This window comes from Ursus americanus, chromosome 10, assembly GCF_024610735.1.
Source record: "Ursus americanus isolate L20-20 chromosome 10, mUrsAme1.1.p, whole genome shotgun sequence".
Classification (NCBI taxonomy): Eukaryota; Metazoa; Chordata; class Mammalia; order Carnivora; family Ursidae; genus Ursus; species Ursus americanus.
Genome location: NC_142136.1, coordinates 66,285,979 through 66,308,373, shown reverse-complemented (window position 1 = coordinate 66,308,373; position 22,395 = coordinate 66,285,979). Strand labels below are relative to the sequence as shown.

At 40.9% G+C, this 22,395-nt stretch overlaps 1 protein-coding gene across 10 annotated transcripts in view; it reads right to left on the bottom strand.

Moving 5' to 3' along the window:
* STARD13 (StAR related lipid transfer domain containing 13) overlaps nt 1-22,395 on the bottom strand; it is a 513,073-nt gene that overhangs the window by 96,944 nt on the left and 393,734 nt on the right. Inside the window, exon 1 of one of the 10 annotated variants that reach the window (XM_087865199.1) lies at nt 1,992-2,585. The exons of the other annotated variants lie outside the window; for them this stretch is intronic. The gene's annotated coding sequence lies outside the window, so the exon portion shown is untranslated. Of the gene's footprint in view, nt 1-1,991; nt 2,586-22,395 lie in introns of those variants that run through there. 10 annotated transcript variants of the gene reach the window in all.

The window sequence follows — 22,395 nt, the reverse complement described above, 5'->3', positions numbered from 1 at the left end:
CCAGAGTTTTTTGGCTTTTTTAGTGTAGTATAGTTCTGTCTAAGAAAATGAAGGCAACTTCATAAATGACATAAATACTAAAATTTAACAGCACAAGACACATTATAAATATCTGACTGACATTTAAAATGTCTCTGGGAGACATTTTAAGCAGCGAGACAGATTTATTAAAAGGTTAGTTATCTTCCTCAAGGTTACCAAGTTAGGTGGCAGAAGGGCAGTGGCTGAAATCCAAAGCTTTTGACTGTTATCTTGGTCCCTGCAATAAATTAAAAATGTCTTCATGGGATCTGACATGGGTACTGTCAGAAACTGGCAAATATCCTTTCACACGTTCGACACACAGATCTGGATGCTACCCTGTCGCATGTCAGCATATGTCAGCACACGTGAGTTTAACTCACACAGAACATGCTGGCTGGCATAGCTGACACCCTCACACGCAGATATGGGTTTGAACATCAAGAAGAGCATGTTCCAGAATTCCGCAGCGTATCCTGCACACATCTCTCACCGACAGCAGAAGCTGCACCGAGTCCGCGTCAAGAACTCCACCTCCGGATACTTTCTGCCTCTCATTCTTCAACTCTAGACTATAGGAAACAGGTTAAGCTCCGAAAAGACAGCAAGACAAAACGCTCAACCTTCAGTTTATGACTTCCTCAATAAGAAACGACATAAACGTGGCATTTATTACGGAACGTGTGGAAAGGGCCCTGTAGAAACCATATGGTTGTCAGTAGCGGCACGATCTCATTCAGAGGTGCCAAGAACACTAATGAGACTAGGATGTCAGGCAAAGCAGAAATAGATCAATACTTCTCCCCCACTTGCAGTCGTCCCCACCATCAGTCACTGTGCTTGCTCTATGTAAATGAAATCAATCAGCGGGGATTTCTGTAAAACGCATACAACAGTTGTCTTCTAGACTCTACCAGAAGATAAATGCTTCCAGACGTTGGACTGCAGCCATTTTCCCACACATGCTACAGAGCTCTGACATCCATATTGGGCCATAACACTGAGTGGTTTCTGCTTTGGCGAGTTTATAGCCAGTGCTTCTACTTCTGGTTTGGACTAGACAGCCTGCTAACGCCGATGCATCACAAGTCCCCTCTTGCCTGTGCAAAATGTAAGAGAATTGCCTTTTTCCAACAGAGGGGCTCCTGTGATCCCCCTCAAAACTTTGCTATCGTTCACATAGCTTATCATTCCAAATCACTCTTTAAGATCCCTTCGGACTTACACAAATCCCAGCCTAATATAACATGAGACACAGGACATCAAATGCAAACCACTTGGATGGAATACGTAACAGCAGACAGCACAAGTCCAACTTTGTTTTAAAACTAGTATGTTTAAAAAAACACTAACCATAAGTAACAGGGTTGTTCGATATGGCAGTTTGTGTTCTGGAAAAGGGCAGAAGGCTTTGTGAGAAAGAGAGCTAAAAGATCCAGAAGCAGCTTCCTTTAAAAATGATGTCAACACAATACGATGATCTGGAAGGCACGTAGAAGTCTAGGTGGTATTCACAGCTATTTACGTAACTGACCCCATGGAATTAAACCTCCAACAGACAGCACTTTCTACCAGCCCTGTAAATCTGAGAGATGGGCATTTTTCTCACTAAACTGCCTTTGGGGAAAGATACAAATAATTTTGCTCCTATTTCAAAAAAAAAGAAAAAAGAAACAAGAAAAAAAAGTCCTGTGTCAATATCTATAGTCTGAGATAAAGACAATTTTCAGAGGTTAAATAAAAGTAAAACAAATCTTATTGTAGCTTTCAAATGTTTTTCAAGTGAGTAGTCAACATGAGAGGCACTGCTTTAAATTTTAAGTCAAGTTACTGTTAAAAGAATGTCCTTCCAATGATAAAATACACCACAAAGAAAACTTTGTATATCGGTAACACAACTCACAGTGCAAATAGGAAGTCACTGTTGTCTTACCCACCACCACCTCCTTTCCTATGGAATACAAACTTACTTTGTTGAAAAATGTCCTTAGGCTGGGCTGTACTTTTGAAACAAAGCCACTCTCTTCTTCATTTCATTTTCTGTTTTCTTGAAAACTGCTCCTCCGAAACTGACAGATGGTACATCTGTCACTGAGTGTTTCCTCTTCGTTATCTCTGCCAGCTAATATTTCCTCTGTGCTTAGCTGTTGTCTGTGAGACTGTTCCACATGATTCTAGCCTGATCAATGGTGTGCCTGGTTTGAGGTTGGTTTTGGCCCCGCCTCCAGCTCTGAGAGAAAAAACGAAAACTCACAGCTGGATTTCCTATAAATCCTCTCTTTTAAATCTGGCTCTGCAGCTATGGCACATGCTAGAGGAAGCTGCCAGTCTGTCACAAACCAAGGGGGCGATCCTCTCCTAGGTCCCCCTCCCCCTACGCCAATGCCCAGCATGTATGTTATATAACAAATCCCATTTTAAGTTAGCCTGAAAACTTTAGGACCAGAGGAAGCATTGTTAAAGCAGACTTATGCTTTTCCATGCCTAACGAGACTCAGAAGAAGATGCCCATGACTGAAACACACACACACCCCCCCACACACACAGACACACACACACAATGGAATAACATTTAACATATTAAAATTGTGAAAGCTGATTCCAAGGAGAAAATGCCAAAATAGTACATTACAAAATAATTTCTATCCTAAAACAGGTAATCATTCATATTCAGATGACATTGTATCCTAAGCAACAGGATTTGCTAGTATTTATACTCCCAGTGAACTTGGTGAATCTAGAGAATATATGAGATGCATTTCAGGTTCTGGCTGAGAGAAGGTTGTCTCTACTCTACCAAGTAGAGTAGAACAGCTGAACGTGTGACATCAGTCTTCTCTGTAAATCAGCAGGGCAGAGGACACATTTTTAGAGTGACTTACCCTGCAGAGTCAACAGTAATCAAACCTTATGGGGCAGAGAAGCTGAACATTTAGAGCAAATACATTATGTGAATCTTACTGAAACAAGGATTTGAAGCCTGTACTGGGATCCAGAATAGCAGGTCTGGATTCAAGTCTCAGTTTTGTTCCTTGGCCAGTGTCCTTGAACAGGAAGGGCACAGAGGAAGCTCTGGAGACCTCCCAGGTGACTGAAGGATTAAATTAAGACAATAAAGTACTTTATTGTTATTATTCAACATTTGTATTGTTCTTTTCAACAAGAAAGAGAATTTAAATAAGTATAAATATTTAATCTGGCAAAGGATGGTACCAAAATAAATACCAGCCCGTGATAAAGAGCACTAGAGATAAAAGGATTCCGGGAATAATGTGCAGGGTATAAAGTGCAGTCTGAGCACAACAGCAGCTCTGACTCTGAATATTTGAACTCTTCAGTGAGAGAGACTACGTGGTAAGCATAGGTCAGAGTGGGGTGGAGAAGTAAAAGTCTGACACCTTGGTTCTCATTCCACATTCTTGCAAAAGAATCCTGGCATTGTCATCTGCCATCAGTCCATAAGCCCCTTAAGGGCAGGGACATACACAACTGACATTTGTTGAATAAGTGAATGAATGAGAACTTGAACTACGTAAGAGTTACTCCCTCCAAGGGAGAGAGTATAGATTATTATGAGAAGCCTGAGCTTGAAAGTGGATAATTAGTGCTTCAAGGTGGAGACTACCTGTGTGTCCTTCCAGTGTCCTCAAATGTGATATGGATGGGGGCTTTCCGGGTCACTGAAAGGAGAGGAGATTTTGTTCAGGGACCCCTGACCTGATCCTGCTTTCTAATTTTCCCTAGCAACTCCCCCGCCTTCCACTTCCTTTCCTGAGAATGTCATCCTGCTGACAATGAGTGTGAGTCAAGAACCAGGATGTTTGCAAACATCCCCTTAATGAAAGTACATGGATTGTTAGGGGAAATTCCTAAATGGGGATGCGAGTCCTTGCTTGCCTGTGGCTGGTAGGGAGTCACCTTTCCAAGTCTAGTGGGACCCTACTCCATGGGGGTGATGTAGGGGCAGCAGTAGACCCCAGGAGAAGGAAAGGCAAATGTGATGGGCTCCTGTTCTACCCTGAATGCCACCTCACTGCCAGTGTGCGTCTGTGTTTTTGACTGAACACGTTAGAAAGGTAATCTACTTTCATATTCGTGGTTTCAGGTGTATGATCTCTTCCTCCCAAGCAGAAGGGTTATGCCAATTTGGGGTAAGTGAACTTATAAACTGCAAAGATCTAAACTAATAAATATATTTTTAATGCCGTATCTATACAAGGCACCCTACTCGACACGTCAGAGGATGCATGCTTCCAGCTCTCCAGCTACCACTGGTTTCCAGCAGCACAAAAGATTACAATCAAAAACAGGATCTGAGGCCAGCAGGGGATAGAAAGAGTGCAGCTGGGCTTCAAAGGGGAAGGGGAAGGATCACATCTAGGCTGGGGAGTGGGACAGTCCAGAAAACGTGACTAGGGTGGTAGCATTAAAGTTTGGGAAGGATTTGCACAGGCAAAGGCAAGGGAGGACACTTGAAAGGGAAGGACACCCTTAGGAATAAAAAAATGAGCTCCAGGGCACAGAAAGAGACAAGAGGCAAGACAAGCTCAGGAAGGTATCTGGTTTCGCTGAAGCATAGGGAATGTGGGGGGAATCATGGGGGGAATGAGACTCCAAAGACAGGCTGGAACCAAATACTGGGGTGTGGCCTTGAATGCTGGTGTGTGTGGGGGGGGGGAGGTGGTTAATACTGAGTTCAATCAGCAATCATTAACCCTGGGAGGTTTTGGAACATGGGTGTAACATTATCCTAGCAGCAAGATTTAGTAACCATGTTTAGGATGGATTATAAAGGAAAGAGTAGGGAGACTGACACATGTAGGAGACTACTGGAATAACTTAAGCAAGAGGTCATGAAGGCTCAAAGTTGGAGGATGAAGGTTAAAAAAAGGAAGGAGGGTGCCGGTGGCAACTGCTTAGATATGACTGTCAAGGAAGATCAAAGAAAATCCTACCTAGAGGAATTTTTCCTGGAGATATTTGCAGACGAATGTACAAACATATACAAGTTTTTATTTCAGCATTATTTGTCATTGCAAAGGATTGGAAATTCCATAATGCCCACCAATAGGGAACTTACAAATAAACGATGGTACAGTCATATAATGAAATACTATACAGCTATTTAAAATAGATATGCAGCTACAAGAAAGCCATTGTAGAGTACTGGTGATAGGCACCAGATTGCCAGTGCTTAACCATGGCAGAGGAAAAAGACAGTGGGGAGTGGAATAAGCACTGGGAGGGGACCTCAGAATCCAGATTCCACTGCCACTTGGCACCTGGCTTCCCAAGAACCAGGACAACTTAGAGTTGTGTAGTATACAACCTACCCAAATGTATGTGGCAGCTTTGCCCATGACCACTAACTCAACAGTGCCAGAAGCCTGCCTAACTCAGCCCTGCCCATTTTCATGGTCAGAAGCCCAATACCCATGGGCCTGGACAAATCAGTACTTGAAAAACGAACATCATCCATGTTTGGGACACAAATACTTTTCAGGATTATTCCAGATGGCAAAGCAAATGGTCTGGCATCTGAAACTTCCCATTTTTATGAAACTCTGAGAGTAAGAAGTCAGTTCTGCATCACAAGCCACATCTAGGCCCAGGTGTAAGTGCAGTGCAAATTCACAAACCCACCACAGCAGTAATAACTGGGACTGATACACTGAAATGCAAATCAAAACCACAATGATGGGGCGCCTGGGTGGCTCAGTCGTTAAGCGTCTGCCTTCAACTCAGGGCGTGATCCCGGAGTTCTAGGATCGAGCCCCACATCGGGCTCCTCCGCTAGGAGCCTGCTTCTTCCTCTCCTACTCCCCCTGCTTGTTTTCCCTCTGTCGCTGGCTGTCTCTCTGTCAAATAAATAAATAAAATCTTTTTAAAAAAACCAAAAAAACAAACAAACAAAAAACCCACAATGAGATATCACCTCACACCTGTCAGAATGGCTAAAGTCAAAAACACAAGAAACAACAAGCAGTGGCGACGATGTGGAGAAAAAGGAATCCTTTTGCACTGCTGGTGGGAATGCAAATTGGTGTAGCCACTGTGGAGAACAGTATGGAGGTTCCTCAAAAAATTAAAAATGGAACCATCCTACAATCCAGGAATTGCACTACTGGGTATTTACCCCCAAGATACAAAAACACCAATTCAAAGGGATACATACACCCCTATGTTTATTGTAGCATTATCTACAATAACCAAACTATGGAAAAGGCCCAAGTGTCCACTGACTGATGAATGGATAAAGAAGATGTGGTATGTATACACAATGGAATATTAGCCGGCCATGAAAAAAAATGAAATCTTGCTATTTGCAACAACATGGATGGAGTAGAGAGTATAATGCTAAGTGAAACACGTCAGTCAGAGAAAGACAAATACCATATGATCTCACTCATATGTGTAACTTAAGAAACAAAGCAAATGAGCAAAGAGGAAAAAAGAGAGAGAGAGACAAACCAAGAAACAGACTCTTAACTACAGAGAACAAAATAATCGTTACAAAAGGGGAGGTGGGGGAGGAATGGGGGAAATAGGGAATGTGGATTATAGAGTATACTTGTGATGAAAAAAAATGAACTAAAATGATTTAAAAAAGAAAGAAAGAAAGAAAGAAACAGGAACCGGATGAAGAAATGATAATGCTTGGCAGAGAGGAGAGCAAAGCTAAGTGCTTACGAAGTTAACTTAGGGCTAAAGAAGAGGAGAAACGTTTAATAAAAGATTCAAGGAAAGGGAGGGCCTACATACAGTGGATTGACTCCGTTTGTTTAAAGAGCAGTTAGATCTGAGAGTCCTTGGTCCCATTCTCCCCTCAAGACCTGGAAAATGTGCAAGATATATTGTTTATGGAAATGTAACAGTACAGGCTCTAAACTCCAGGACCCCGTTACAGAGTAGGGCAAAGATGAAGGGCCAGATTAAGTGATACATCACAAATTGTGTGGTTCAGGCTCCCTCAATCCCCTTTCTTCTAATCAGCCCTGGGACAGTAGAAACCAGGCTTATAAACAGAAGCTCATTCTCTGCAGAGATAAAACATCTTAAAAAAAAAGAAAGAAAGAAAGAAAGAAAACATAGAGTCCAGCCTCAGAGAAGGGGTGCAAACATTGCACAGCAAGCCCTGGGGTCTAGAGGAGCCACATGCAGTTTGACAGGGCTCCACAGGAAGGATCCAAGAGGCTCCTTGGGGGTTTTTCTTTCTTGCAGAGAGCTGACTATGTTTCTTGTCAGCTCCGTAGAGAGGAAAACACACGGAGGAACCCGGGACCCCACAGAGGAACCCTGCACATCAAGGCAAGAGCCGCTCAGACAGAACAGCGTGTAGACAATATGCCTGGTGCACAGAATCCGCGCAGAGCAAGAGCAGTCTTTCGCAGCTGCTGAGAGCGGTATGGCTTCATGGATAAGAGCGTGTTCGTTCTTTAATGCAGCGAAAAAGCTGCCTTTATGTTCCAAATACCTGGGTTCTCATCTGGGCTCTGCCAGATCCAAGCTGCGTGAGTTTGGACAAGTTGCTTGAGATTCCTCTTGGTTAAATGGAAAATAAGAATACCCCTCTTGGGGTTGTTAGGAAGATTAAGTGGGTTAATACATGTAAAATGCTGGGAATGGAGCTGGGCCTAAACATTCAATACGTGTTACTTACCATTCCATAGTTAGAATTCTAAAATACAGGTGATTATGACTGCACTTACAGGACTGAATATGATTAATCTCAATTCAAGAAACAGAACTCTCTGCGAGAACAGGTAATTGCAGAACTCGTCTGTAATTTACTCTAAAATCCTTGAGCGTCTATGGTGCAAAGTTATGTATGGGCTGCTTAGGTTCAGCGATAACCCAGGTGCTGCTAGCATCTACTCAAGCATTCCGGGTCTGAGACAGTCAAGCTGGTGTTCTAAAGAGGGAGCCTGCACTTCAGAATGTGCTGATATCAGCCCTGCGGGCCCCACCTCTCCATCAGCAATCTCCAGTTAGCATTCCGAGTGTCAAAAAGAGTTTTCAACGGGTGAAAACTGCTACCGTTGACTAGTGTGCTTGGTGGAATTAAGCTATGCGAGAAATACACGGACTGGCTCAAGGTGTTTCAGTGTAAAATCTGGTAAGGCCTGTACCTGGATCTCTGGTGAGAATGCCTCAGTCTAAATCCTGAGATAGTCCTCGATGCGTTATCGATATGGGTTGGTCGTAAGGCTCTGGGGAGAACAGATGACCTTCTTTTGCTCCAAAAGTACTGATTTGGCTACCATTACCTACCAAAAAGAACCTAAGAGTTATCCAAGACCAACGTAATCATTGTGGTTCATGTAGCCATGATTTCTGGTGAGTTCTGCTTGTCTGACGCTGGCTGCAAAGGTGACAGAATCTGTTTCTGACAGAATCTGTTTTGAATTGAGGCACTTGCCTCAAGCCTCTCTTGACTCTTTACGTAAGGCTGTGCTTGAAGCCTCTAAAAGGAAAGCAAAACACTGGGACTTCAACCTGTACACAGGTTATGTGAACTGATGCACATGTGGGGGTGCTGGTTTGCTTCCGAAATGTCTATACATCTGGCAGAATCTGGTCGTATGCTTGGTGAGCGGTATGATTGGATTATGAGGTTTTGGGGAGAATGGATGACCCTTCTTTGCTTCCCAATTTCTTCTTTGGTTACTATTATCTAGCAGAATGAACCTAACAGTTGTACATGACCAATGTGACCACTTTATTTACTAATAAAAGCATGAGACATGGAACCTGTAAGACACTGAAGAAGATCAACAAAAGTTCCAAAGTCTGCTTGACCAAAGAGCCCAGGACAAAGATGTTTATTTTGGTCACATCTGCTTTAGAATTGGATTCTAAGAAGCTCGCCAATTTCGTGGCAAAAAAGGAGTCAGAAAAAAACCCAGAAAGATACTACCCATTATTTGTATTATGCTATGAATATAATTGTAAGTATGAAAATACAGTTCTCATCCTATAAGATGGGTTCATTCATATTTTTAAATTATTTTGTTATCTTCACAAAGAAATCAAAGAATATCTAACACACTTTAATAACTAACAAAAACAACTTTTAAAATACTTTTCTTTAAAATAATTTTAATTACATCAAATATTGCTCATTGTAAACATTCAAACAAAAGTCCATTTTTATTTACAACTCCTAATTCTGCTTCACTCCCTAGAGATTATCACTATTAACAGTTAAGTGTCTATCTTCCAAACTTTATATAGATAACTTTACATAAACATACAACCTATACATACACATATACATACATATATTTATATGAGTAAAACATACCCATATATGTCTACACATATATGTACATATATGCCCATGTTGCACACCCATTAGATAATTCTTTTTACATAAACAGAATCATATTAGGTGTATTATTCAAAGACTTATTTTGTTTACTTAACCATATGTTTTGGGGATCTTCAAATGAACAAATAAAGCTGCCAGCTGAATCCAATGGAACCCAAGTGACTATTTCGTCAACAGCCGTGTACCAGGGAGGCCAGACCAAGAAAGCAGCAAGGCTCCAAAATGGAGTTAGAAACATGCAGTGCCTTTCTCAGTGGGTCACATGTCCACCTGAGGCTGAGAGATCTGTCCCTCCTGTTCATCTCTAATAGTTTTACATCCGGAGCGGCACTGTAGAATTGATGGATAAATGAGTAACTACACAAACTCATAAGTGAAACAATTAATTGAATAGAATTCAATTCCTTGACTTGTTTCAGGTGACTGACTGTCCCTCTAGCATGCACACAAGTATTTAGAGTATGTCTGCTTCTTTTCCACCGCATTTTAAGCAGAAAATAAATACCACCTTCTATTGTTGAGTTAGTCTCCCTTAGGGCAATGGAAATGTCAAATTTCCAGATCTGCATATTGTTGCTCGCACTGCACATGCGCTGAGAGCATAAGCGAGCAGGGACATGTACTCATCTGCAGGGGTCCCACGGACACGTACGGGCAGGTGCAGTGAGCACAATAAGGGCTTTGTGACTTCCCACACTCTCTAGTGTCATGGAGCCCATTTTCAAGTTGCAGCTTGTGGTTTTCAGATTCTCAGGATGCTGTGTATGCATTCAACACAACTTCAGTAGCAAGCATTCCAGGTAATGTTGAAAACCAAACAAACCCATGTTTATAATGTGCTCCAAAAACAAACTCTCCACAAATCCCTTTTCAAGCATTTAACATTCCTAAACAGATACAACAATCTACCACATTACGTCTATTATATTTAATCTCCTTTCTTTTCCTGGAGAAGAATGTTACCTTTCATTATAAAATTATAAAATTTCACTTTGCTTTTAGTAAATATTGTTTAAAATGGAAAGTTTTGTGAAGCCATCAGATTTTTAGATTGAAGCAACCTACCCCCACCTTTGACATATTCTTCTTTTGAAGCAGATCAAGGTAATGGGCTTGGTTGCTTGGGTGATCGACCCTGATTTTTTGAGCTTTCTTTATCTAAAAAGATTACGTAAGAAAAACCTGACAGCTATCTTCAGCCTGAGGACTCTCAAAATGAACTGGAGGAGTAATGACAGCTGTACGTGGAATTCAAAGGATAAGAACTTAATTCCACATCACGTACAGCTTCAAAATGTCAGCACCGCGTTATCTATGCGGATGTTCCGTCGTACGTATAGGATTTCTACTTCAGTATTTGTAAAATTTCAAAAGTTATAAACTTCTGGCTTACATTACCTATAAAAAAGAAGAGAGAGAGAGAAAGAGAAATAGGGGGAAATTTTTCATCAGCAAAAAGTCAACTGTGCATTGGGAAGTTGCATCAAAGACAGAGGAAATGAAATCAAAGGGACCAAGAATAACTGTGTCCACAACAGGCTCAGAAGCATATAAATGATGAAAGGTTTAAAAAAAAAAAAAAGGAAGCTCCATCACATCAACATCTTCCCTACAAATGTGATGCTCTGGAGAGCTAGCTGGCTTGAGGTTTCCTTTACCAAGGAACAAAACCTCCTCTGGCTCTCTCGTCGTAGGGAAGGTATGTGAAAGTTCTGGCATTCAGCAGCCACAGACCAGAGAAAGTCAACAGCCGGGCAGAAAATATCAACTACCTGCTGGGGAGATGCCAGTTTCATGCATTGTGTTCATGACACTTCTACAAGAATGGATGTGCCTCTTGGAATCTGGCACAGCTATTCTTCGGGATTGTCTACCCTAATTCCGTGCTCCAGTTCTCCTTTCTCCCCCAACTATCTACGAACCCTTGAACTGTAAACATCAAATCTTAAACTGGTTTACAATTTCAATGGCGTTATCTTTAATTCTGCCCAGAGAAATCCCGAATTCCTTTGTGCGACACTTAGCACAGAGGCTTGCTCTAATTATGATGCTAATGGCCATCCACAATGAAGCCCCAGTTGGGAGGAACAAAGCCCCTGGTCACACAGCAAGCCAGGCTGAGCACTACAAAACTGAATTTCTTCCACTGTTCTGAAGATTATGTCACCTAGAATTGCCTCATCCAGTGTGGATGTAGCCTAGACTTTTGACTTTTATTCGGGATTACTATCAAAAATTGGATTATGCAATGCATTTTCTAAAAAAAAAAAAGAAAGAAAGAAAGAAATCCAGTAGCTCTTCCAAAGTTCACTCTGAAATTTCAGGGAAAAAGCAGGCCTAAAGTAGATTCTGAAACTGTAATGAACATCATCTTTTTACAATCTCCCAAACTAAAAAGCATATTTCTCATTTTTTGGGGGTTCATATCTGACTGCTTTCTAACAACAGCTCTACATGATTTGATTGAAACCAACTTCAAAACCAAACTTGGAGGCATACTTATCTAAAAGTTTCAGGAATCCTAGGCTCCTGAACTTGTTTTTCATTTTGTTGTGAAGTGTGGGTGGCCATGAGCATTCCTGGCGGCTATAAGGCATTTGCTAATGTATTTGACTTTTAAAGTTGTTAATCATACTTATCAACACAGGCAAGCAGCACTGGCCACAAAAGATTAGCTACTCTACTGTAATGCTCCCTGTAATCCGAACACAGGAACGTCAGCATGGAGTGATAACTGCCTGAGCCAGCTCCGACCTTCAATGACTTCAGACCTTATTAAAAACCTTAGGTTTTAATAAATCCCAGATTTTCTTTTCTATCACCTTACACACACACACACACACACACATACACCCTTCTCTTATGACGGTAGCTAAGATGAAAAGTCCATAATGCTGTACACTGTGTAAGTTGTTTAAACAACTAGAATGCTCTTTAAAACACCACCCATATTTTGATTTTCAAGGTGACCTTTACTGTCAGGAGACTCAGGTGCTACTGATCTCATAAGAAAAATGCGTACAACAATCAGAAAGAGCCTGGTTTCCAGGGAAACTAAACCCTGTTTAAATCCTTTGGAAGCATTAGAGTCTAACTGTAGTTTTTCCCATAAGACACACAAACCATTGCTCCTTGGGAAAGAATATACGTAGAGAACAAGAAAATGCTCTGTCATCTCAGAAGCGCATCTGAGTGCATCCAAGAATGAGTATTCTGGGAAAAAAAGGGGGGGTACCGAAAGCTGAGCCTCGCTAGTCCCTGATTGGTGGACTATTGCTTTCACTCAAGGGACTCTTCCTTAAAAAGACCACGTGCTTCATCGGCAGCCTTACTTCTGTTGTGTTGGAGGCATGCTCAAATTCCCATGTTGGAAGCGTGGCCTCCGTTCTTCCTAGCTCATGTTAACACCACAAAGCTGGTACTAGCTTTACCTCTAAAAAAACAAACCAAACCAGTAAAGGCTCATCTTCTATTTCAATCCTCTACCAACTTTCCACATGGTGTCTTCCAGGGAACTTCTAAACATTCACTTTGTACTCGATCATGATTTTTTTTAATACCAAATCTGATGACACCTGGTTTTTTGTTTTTTTTTTTTTAATCATGTCAGAGTTGGAGCCATAATGCTTGGACATAAAAATGCTCATCATAGTTGAGGTTAGTTTTATCACTTGGAGATGTAGTTGCTTCACGGGTTGGACATGATTGAAGACCACCGGGATTGGAAGACTATGGAAAATTGAGGAATCTCACTTTCTAGATGTCTTTAAAGGAAGATAAGTTACCATTTCCCTAAAGTATTTGAGTGCAGACCATTCCAAAACCAGAGATGGATCAGAAAGCTTCTTGGGATGAACAGTATGACTGGTAGTACTTTTTGATCATATGCCACCTATCATAGCTCATGGAACATGAGATTTGAAAAGACAGCACCCGTCTCCCCCAGCTCATTATTTTTGGTGACATGTGCAAATTGAGTACAGACACAGCACTGGGGGAAGGGAGGGCAAACTGGAGACATCTACATCCTCATGACGTCAGAGCCTCCTACTTCCTACCACCTTGCCTGGACTCTTCAAAACCTTCTCTCTCAGAGAGAAGTGGCCAAATGTGCCACTTGTCAGGCTGAGTAATGGGAAGTAAAGGACCATTTATTTTCTGGGCAGGAAGCCAGTGTGGCCACTGTGAGGGCACAATGACATTCATGAGGAGCGGCAGGCCACAGAGCCATCCACATCAAGGAGAAGTCTCTCCATCAAGGCTTTTCCACTCATTGCTGTGCTGGGTAACAGGGCCATCATCTGATGGCTCTTCCAAAACAACAAGATTCAAGGGGACACCTCTGGGAGAGTGAGAGAGGACAGTGCAGCCCCTGCTTAGAAGAATACCACTGAGCCAAAAATAAGGAACATCAGGGCACCTCGGTGGCTCAGTCGGTTAGGCATCCGACTCTTGATTTTGGCTCAGGTCATGATCTCAGGCATTGAGATCCAGCCCCATAGCAAGCCCTTTGTTGGGTTCAATTCTCTCTGCACCCCCTACCCCCGACTCACACACGTTCTCTCTCTCTCTAAAAAAGAAAAGAAATAAGGAACATTTTCATTAAAAAATATTTTCAAAGTTAAGCTTAACATTACTTTTTTAAAATGCAGCTTTACTGAAAGCTTTCCAGCCCAGGAACTATGCTAGAGCCAAAGACAACTAAGGCAAGGAAGCACTCCGCCTAGCAAGGCAGGTAAACCACGGAAGTGCTTATTTCTAAAGAGAAGGCCAAAAGACGTTCATATTTATGAAGTTGTCTACTTAATGACAAAGCTTGAAACAGGCTATAAAATACACACACACACACACACACACACACACACACACACACACACACCTCATTTTATCCCCATTTTACAGATAAGGCAACTGAAGCTCAAAACTGAAGCTCAGATGTGAGGGGGGTCGAAGGCTACACAGAAATCACCAACTCTATTCAAAACTAGGTCTTGCTCCAAAGCATGTAATTCCAAAGCTCGTGCTGTCCTTACACCATGTTGCCTGTTTCACTTCACTTGTCTGACTTACAGCAACCTGTTTATTCTCTCCGCTAAATAAAAGACAAGAAATGCTGCAAATAGCTAAACACTACAGAGGTACTATATAAATTCAAGATGGCATGATTGTAACATATCTACTTATCTTCCATTTAGTTGTCTGTGAAGAGCGGATGGCAGTTTCTGTATTCTTGAAACATGGCTTCGAGATTTTGATATTAAAAAGACAGAGAAGGACACTTTGTGATAAATATGGACTAGGTCCCATCATGCTATGCTTGGTTGTGCTGAACAATATGGCGATTGAAAAACCTGAGAATGTGTTTAAGGTAATGTCTTTTAAAAGAAAGGCAAACCTAGAAGTTGGATGGCTCTAAAAATAAGGGTGTCGGAAATACACAGAATATATCCCTTCCCTAATTTTTAAAAATATATCAGACATGTGTTTATCATGCCTATTATACAATTATACAATACAATAGAGTACTATATAAGAAGCTAGAGGGCTGGATATGAGAATAATGAAAAGAAACCTCAAGATAACTTTCCATGGAGTGAAGGAGATGATGACCATGTGGTACATCCCAGTTCAGGGGTGTGACTGCAGGGTCGGGAATCGGGGAACAGCGCAGTAAGAAAAGAAACCACTGCAAGATTCCACACTGAAATACTGATGGGCAGAGGGATCACTTTAAATCACATGTCTGTAGCACCATTTCAAGCAGTTATCAACAGACCCCTGCCCCAGCTTTAATTTTTTTCCTTCAGAGCACATTTCACCTTCTGCCACACTCTTGGCACACTTATTTGGTTTAATGTCCATCTCTCCTCTGAACAAAAGCTCCATGAGGCAGGGATTCTTTGTTTTTCTCTTTTGTGCACTGATATATCTTTAGTGGCTAGAACAGTGCCTCGTAATCACTCAGTGTAAGCCAAATAATAAATGAATCATAAAACTGATGCACTCACATGGAAACTAGAGGGGACAACCTCACTGGCCAGCAAACACACACAAATAATAAAGGAATGAGCTTCCTCAAGGTCATGAAACATATCCATCTGAAACTCAGTGAAAAGATCTGTAATTATTTATTATTTTACATACTGGACAAAGAGTATTATTACCTGGTTCTAAACAACACATGTTAGCTGGTTGTGGACAATGAGCATTAGCTATAAAGAATGAAAATGACCTCTTATAAAAATTAATGTATTTAAAATATAATATCTTTAGAAAACAGATGACTGAAAGCTATCTAGGTTCTGATTCCAACAGATTACTCCATTCCTTCATCTCTTCGACAATGAACAACACACATAAAAGAACAGCATTTTTATATTAACGGAAAGTGTTTGCCCTCTGTGAATAAAAAGTTCTTGTAGAGGCTGCAAGAACAGACAAAAATACGAATGACTATCAGAGATGCAGTGAGATGGATTCACAGTCTTCATATCCATTGACATAGTAAACTCCCCCCACCCAACCATTTAGGCCCTGGAAGAATGTGCAACAGCATATGAACTACTGAAATGAAAACACTCATCATCGACTTTTTAAATTATTATTAACTGTGGTAGAATAAACAAAAATTTACCATTTTAACCATTTCTAAGTATACAGTTCAGTGGCATTAAATACTTTCACACTGTTGTGCAACCATCACCACCACCCATCTCCAGAATGCTTTCATCTTGCAAAACAAACTCTGTCCTCAGTAAACAACTCCCCGTTCCCTCCTCCCCCAGCCCCTAGCAACCACCATTCTAACTTAGTGTCTCTAGGAGTTTGACTGCTCCAGGTACCGTGGGTAAGTGGAATCATACAGTATTTATCCTTTTGTGACCATTTCACTTAGCATATTGTCTTCAAGGTTCATCCACATTGTAGCATGCGACGGTTTCCTTTTTAAGGCTGAATAATATCATCGTCAACTTGTGTGACTAATTGGGACTGAAAACTGATCTTGGAGCGAAGATTCATCAATTTGTCTTTGGTGTGTGTCCCCACTGTCCTTCAGTACACCGGGCTCTTCCTCCCTCTGGGTCAGGTGCACCCTATTCCCTCTGAATAGAGCCCTCGTCCTGCTCCTCTGCTTGGCCAATCCAACTCTTCCTTGGCAGTCCACCTCACTCTCATTCAGCTCCCCCACGCACGACTGGCTACATAAATTGTGGATCTCAGAAAATGAAAACACAGGCCCCCTGCTCAAAAATGATTAACAATTTTAGCCTGAAAGAGATATCTGTACATCCACATTCATAGTAGCATTATTCAAGAGTAGCCAAAAGGTGGAAGCATCTCATATCACATGGATGGATGAATGGAAAACACACTGTGGTAAATACACACAATGGAATATTATTCAGCCTAAAAGGCAGTGACATGCTACAACATTTGCTTGAGGACATCATGCTGAGTGAAATAAGTCTCAAAAGGACAAGTATGACATGACTCCACTTATATGAGCTACCTAGGGTAGTCCAATTCATAAAGACAGAAAGTAGAATGGTGGCTGCCAGGGGCTGGGGGGAGGAAGGAATGAGGAGTTGTTTACTGGGGATAGAGTTTCAGTTTTGCAAGAAGAAAAGTGTTCTAGAGATGGATGACAATGATGGTTGCACAAGAAGGTGAATATATGTAACATGACTGAACTGCACACTTAAAAGTGGTTAAGCTGGCAAATGTTTTGTTATGTGTATTCTATCACGTTTAAAAAAATTATTAATAATCTCAAGATGGCCATAGCCGAATATTAAACCTAGGGCCAGGTCCTTCGAAGTGTGAGGGCCCTGCCTCTGTGTCCTCTTGGTACTTTATCTGACCACAGTTCTAGAGTACTCATCGCTATTGAGCTACATATGGGGGTGTCCTCCCACTAAAGTGTGAACTCTTTCAGAACAGAGTTTTATTCATTTTTCATTTTCTTGCATCGTCTCGCATGTGTTTGATAGCACAGAGTATTCAATGCTTTCTTTTGAATTAATTCTTGCTATACATTACATTAATCACAAATTATGCTTGATTAAAAAAAAAAAAAAAAAAAAAAAACTTTACCAGCACTTATAAATGAGGCCAATATATATTAGCAGATACAGAACATTTCCAGAAGCGCCTTCTGCTCCCTTTGCCCATAGCACATTTAACGCCCACTTCTATTGGGTTTCTATTTTTCTTTTTTCCTCATTGTTCTCTATGTTAGGCATGAAGAAGGAATAAGATACCTATATGTGCTATCCATATAACATATAAATGGCAAAGTCCTAAAAATTCTCAGCCATTTGAAATTTTTAGCAACCAGCAAAATGTTCGAAATTCCTCTTAGGTAATGAATAACATCACAGAGAGAATGCATCAGTAATCTCAAGAAACAGGGCCCTGAGACTAACCGCTATGATTCTTATTTGTTCCCAGGTTGACTCTTCTTAAGACTGAATTAATTTTGTGTTGATCACTGGCCTGTGAAACACTGATAATTAAATGATTGGTAAATACAATGACTTTCAAAGGGAAAGAGGGGTTAGGAATCTGTTTTCTACTTTGAGATTACTACAGAATTTCATTTCTGAAAACAGGCCACAGATTAATTTAGTTAAAATCTGATAGTCAACAAAACAACTTCGGTGGAAGTCATCCAACTTGTCCTGGATTCCCCAGCACTTATTGGCAGTTCCAGGAATCTGAAGAAAGATGTTAAAAGAGTTACCCGAGGACAATGGTGCACACAAGCCACTGGAAGGCTAATACCTTGTTTTAATCTTGGTTCTTCAAGGATAGTATTTTGAAACTGCTGTCATAAATCAAAACTGAAAACAACCTGGATACTTTTTAAAAGCTTACATGTAACACATTTCTGGCCATATAGGACAAATACATTTGGAAAATAGAACCCTTAATACCACATAGAGTAGCTAAAAATGTGGGCTCTGGATCCACAGTGCCTGTATACAAATCCTGCCTCTAACACTCCTGGCAGCGTACCGTGAGCAAGTTACTCAGTTCTCTGTGCTTCAGTTTACATGTCTGTAAGAGGAGAATGATAATAATACAGATGTCATATGGTTGTTAAAGGCGTAAATGAGTTTACACACATAAGCACTTAGAATTGTTCCTGGTACATACCAAATGGTCACTAAATGCTAGCCATTATTTAGGAATTTCCTAAATCATAAAAACCATAGGCTTGCTTAGTAATGACTATGGTGGGTGGGAGTAGGGGAGGACACCTGACTCAAGCAGTCATAATACAGCTTTCATTGAATCAATCATGTTCCTACCACAGGGAAACTAAACTGGGTGTCCCAAAACACAGTCAGAGTCCATGGTAGGGAGGAAAGACAGCAGCTATATTTGATAATGTCTAGGATGAGGAAGCAAGAGAAATTGTTTGACCAGTTGACTGGAAATAACCCACAACTTGTTGAGAAAAGCAAAGACAGAAAACACCATGCAGCCATGGCATGGAGAGAACTCTGATTTTTCTAGATCTTCATCTCAGTTCCCATGAACCCTGGCTATATCTTTTTTCCTGGTCTTAGATTTGGAGAATAGCTCTGTATCTTTATGGTCAATTCTGTATCAGTCAGGATAGACTAAGTTATGCTTCAGTAACAAATAGCCCCCAATCTCAGAAGCTCAAGACAACAAAAGTGTACTTCTTATTCTATGTGTCTACTAAGTATTGGTCATCGGGTTTGGTTCATCTTAGTCCCTCAGGAACACAGGCTACTGGAGACCTCATCTCAACAATCATCGTAGCAGCAGGAAGGGAACACAGAAGAGACACACACAGGCTTTTAAAGCTTCTGCCTGGAAGTGATCCATGTCATTCTACTCCACATTTCCTTGGCCATGTGACCGATGCCTAACCCCAAAGAGGATGTACAATCCCACCATGTGCCTAGAAGGAGGGTTACATTAGAATATCTTGTAAATAGGCCCTAATGAGTACTGCATCCTTCCTTTTATGGTTGGACCAGTTTAAATGAGTCTCTGTTTCTTCGGAAAATAACAATATTCATAGGAATACACTCACACATAAAATATCCCCGTTCCTGAACATTTCTCTCAAAACTATGCTCTCCTGCATATAAGCAGATCTTCCCCATTCTGTGCAGACACATAACTTATTGGAACTTTGATTCCCTAGACAGCCATCTAAGTCATCCTACTCTTTTCATGAACAACAAATGAGTATTAAAAGCTGAAAACTTCAGAAATGAGGTATTTTAAGATAACTGAGGTTTTTGCATGTGCAAACCTAAGGACTTAACAGTACAGCTTCTAAACTTAAAAAATTTTAAAAAAACCCTAACACTTGGGGATGACAGCATTTTTTGAATGGTTACATATTTTTCCTTCTTTTTAAATAAGATATGCACATATAACTTAATATTTTCTTAATCATGAAAAATCATCAGTATAAATATCAGATACAATATGGTGATACCTTTGGTATCAAATAAAATGTTAATTCATTCAACAAATACACATGTAAATACATATTAAATATATGTGTCAGTACTGCAAACACACGAGGAGTAAGAATAGCCCTTATCCCAGAGTGCTGTGTAGGGCTTTTGAGATAGATTAGCTTTTTATAATCACTTTCTTCCTCCCCATTGCTACCGACAAGTCAGCCATCACTTCCATCTACTGTCTGTACATCCGTAGTCCCCTTTTCCTTCTGATTTCTAGCTTTTAATCCTCCAAAGTCCTGGAAATTAAGTGCATTAGAATTATCTGTGAAATGAGGGACACTTGAGTGGCTCAGTCCGTTAAGCATCCAACTCTTGATTTTGGCTCAGGGTCATGAGATCGAGTCCCACATCAGGCTCCGTGCTCAGTAGGGCGTCTGCTTGAGATTCTCTCTCTCTCTCTCTCTCTCTCTCTCCCTCTGCTCCTCCCTGTGCTCACTCTCTCTCTCTCTGTCTCTCTAAAAGTAAAAATACATAAATCTTTTTTAAAAAAGAATTATTTGTGAAATGAGAGTAAATAAACGAAATTGGAAGGATCTCTGGTATTTTTCTATGAATAAAACCCAAGAGCTTCGGTGCATAACATTTATGCTGCTTTGCTTATTGGCCTTTTCCATATAGCTGATGCGAACTATCAGTGGATTTTGGATAAGTGAAGTATCACCGTGTTATGAGCTGAGACGTATTAAACATGTAGCATTTTCATTTCCTTAAGCACGATGACCTTTTTATTGTTTTATAAAATATTGCCTTGTGTTCTTTAAATCCTTTCCTTAATGAAAAAAATCCCTTCATATTAGTATGTGTCTCCTTCTAGCCTCATTTTGCCAAGAAAATGTGTATTTTCAAATATGTAGATCTATAGTTTAATCGTATCCTTCCTTTTATCTTTCTATGACTAACGGTAATGTTTGATTACAAATTTCGAAAACCACAACTGAAGGAGCACTGACCCCACATGATTTGTTCCATCTCCAAACAACCCATCCTTAGAGATGAATTTTACTTGTGCTCTTTCATTCTTTTAAAAATATGTCATTCTTTTGACCCAAGTAATTGTTCCAATTTTTTCACTTTTGCCTCATAAAAGTATAGAAAGTCTTTAGTAAAAGGCTACTACCAGGGTATTGTTAAAAGTGCTAGGATATTTCGTTTTGAAATTTGATTCTATTATTCAAGTAAGAGAATTCAGTAAACAAACAACTGGACAATATGTGTAAAGGTAACATCCAGCCTAGTCCAGGCAAGTCTATTGATGTAAAACACACTACCTTTCAACCACCTCTTAAAATAACCATTCTTAATCTTCTTTAGGTTTTCAAGAATCTTGCCACAGCTCTTTACATTAAACATTTGGCATATGTATAAATATTTTTTCTTATAATTTCTGAAGTTTTAAAGAGATAAGAAGTCACCAGATTAAGAACCCCAGTGCCCCACCTACCCCCAATGAAACGAAAACTAAGTAGGCTCTTTCAGCAAAGCAAACTCCATCCACTTCGACACCCTTAAAAGGCCACTATAAAATGTCTCGGTGACCAGCTGCTTTTAGTCCGTCTCAACCACGACCTGGGAGCTCTGCTCAACCTTCCAGTGTGGTCTCAGATGTCCCACAGCGTGACATGAGACAGCTATCCATCAAGTCACCCTCTTTAAACTTTCAGCCCCAGTCCTCTCTAACCTAGTGCAAGGTCTGTCCTGTAGTGAGGGACTCATACTCATCTCACTGTCCTCATCTACAGCTCAAAACATGGTCCCAGCTGCTACAACTCTCTCTAGATTTCAACACAGGGCTAATTAGTTCCAGAATTACTTTCCACATCAATGCCCCCAAAATACTCTGCAGGTTTAATCCAAAAGATGGCAGGGAAGCCTCCCTGTGAAAGAATGAAGCTGGCGTAACTCTTAGGGAGAAGAGAGGATAATTCCAAATACAGAGTTCTGTCTATGCCACCCCCCAGACAATTCTCTCATCAGCACAGTCGTCTGACATTTCTGTTCTGATTTAACCAGGGCAAAACATTTCCTTTCGAATCAAGATAAGGTTTACATCTCAAACACCCCGGAGAAGGTGATCCGGGGACTTAAATCACTTTCAGTTGGCAATGACCAGGCAGGAGGAAGCAGGAAGGGAGGAAGGATGCTGGATACACATGGAGATACTGAAGACAAAACATGGCACATTTCCCCAAGTCCCAGTTTTAACTAGGACGAGCACCACCAAGAACAGCTGTCAATTCAAGTCTTGACTAAGTGCCAGGAGCTGTGGTAGGGAGCGAGGGTCGGATGATGGTAATACTGCAAAACACAGCGCCACGCGGGGCTCCCTGGGAGCTCAAGGCGGCGGCAGAAACAGGCCCTTTGCGAGCCAACTTGTAATAACTTGAACGTGTGATTGAACGTGCACTAGGCAGGAAAACTGAACAACGGAGAGGAAAATTTCACCACTGTTCTTCATTTCCTTGCCTTCAAACACACTATTACACTATTAAATGAAAAATCAAATGAAGAACATATTTTGGGGATTGC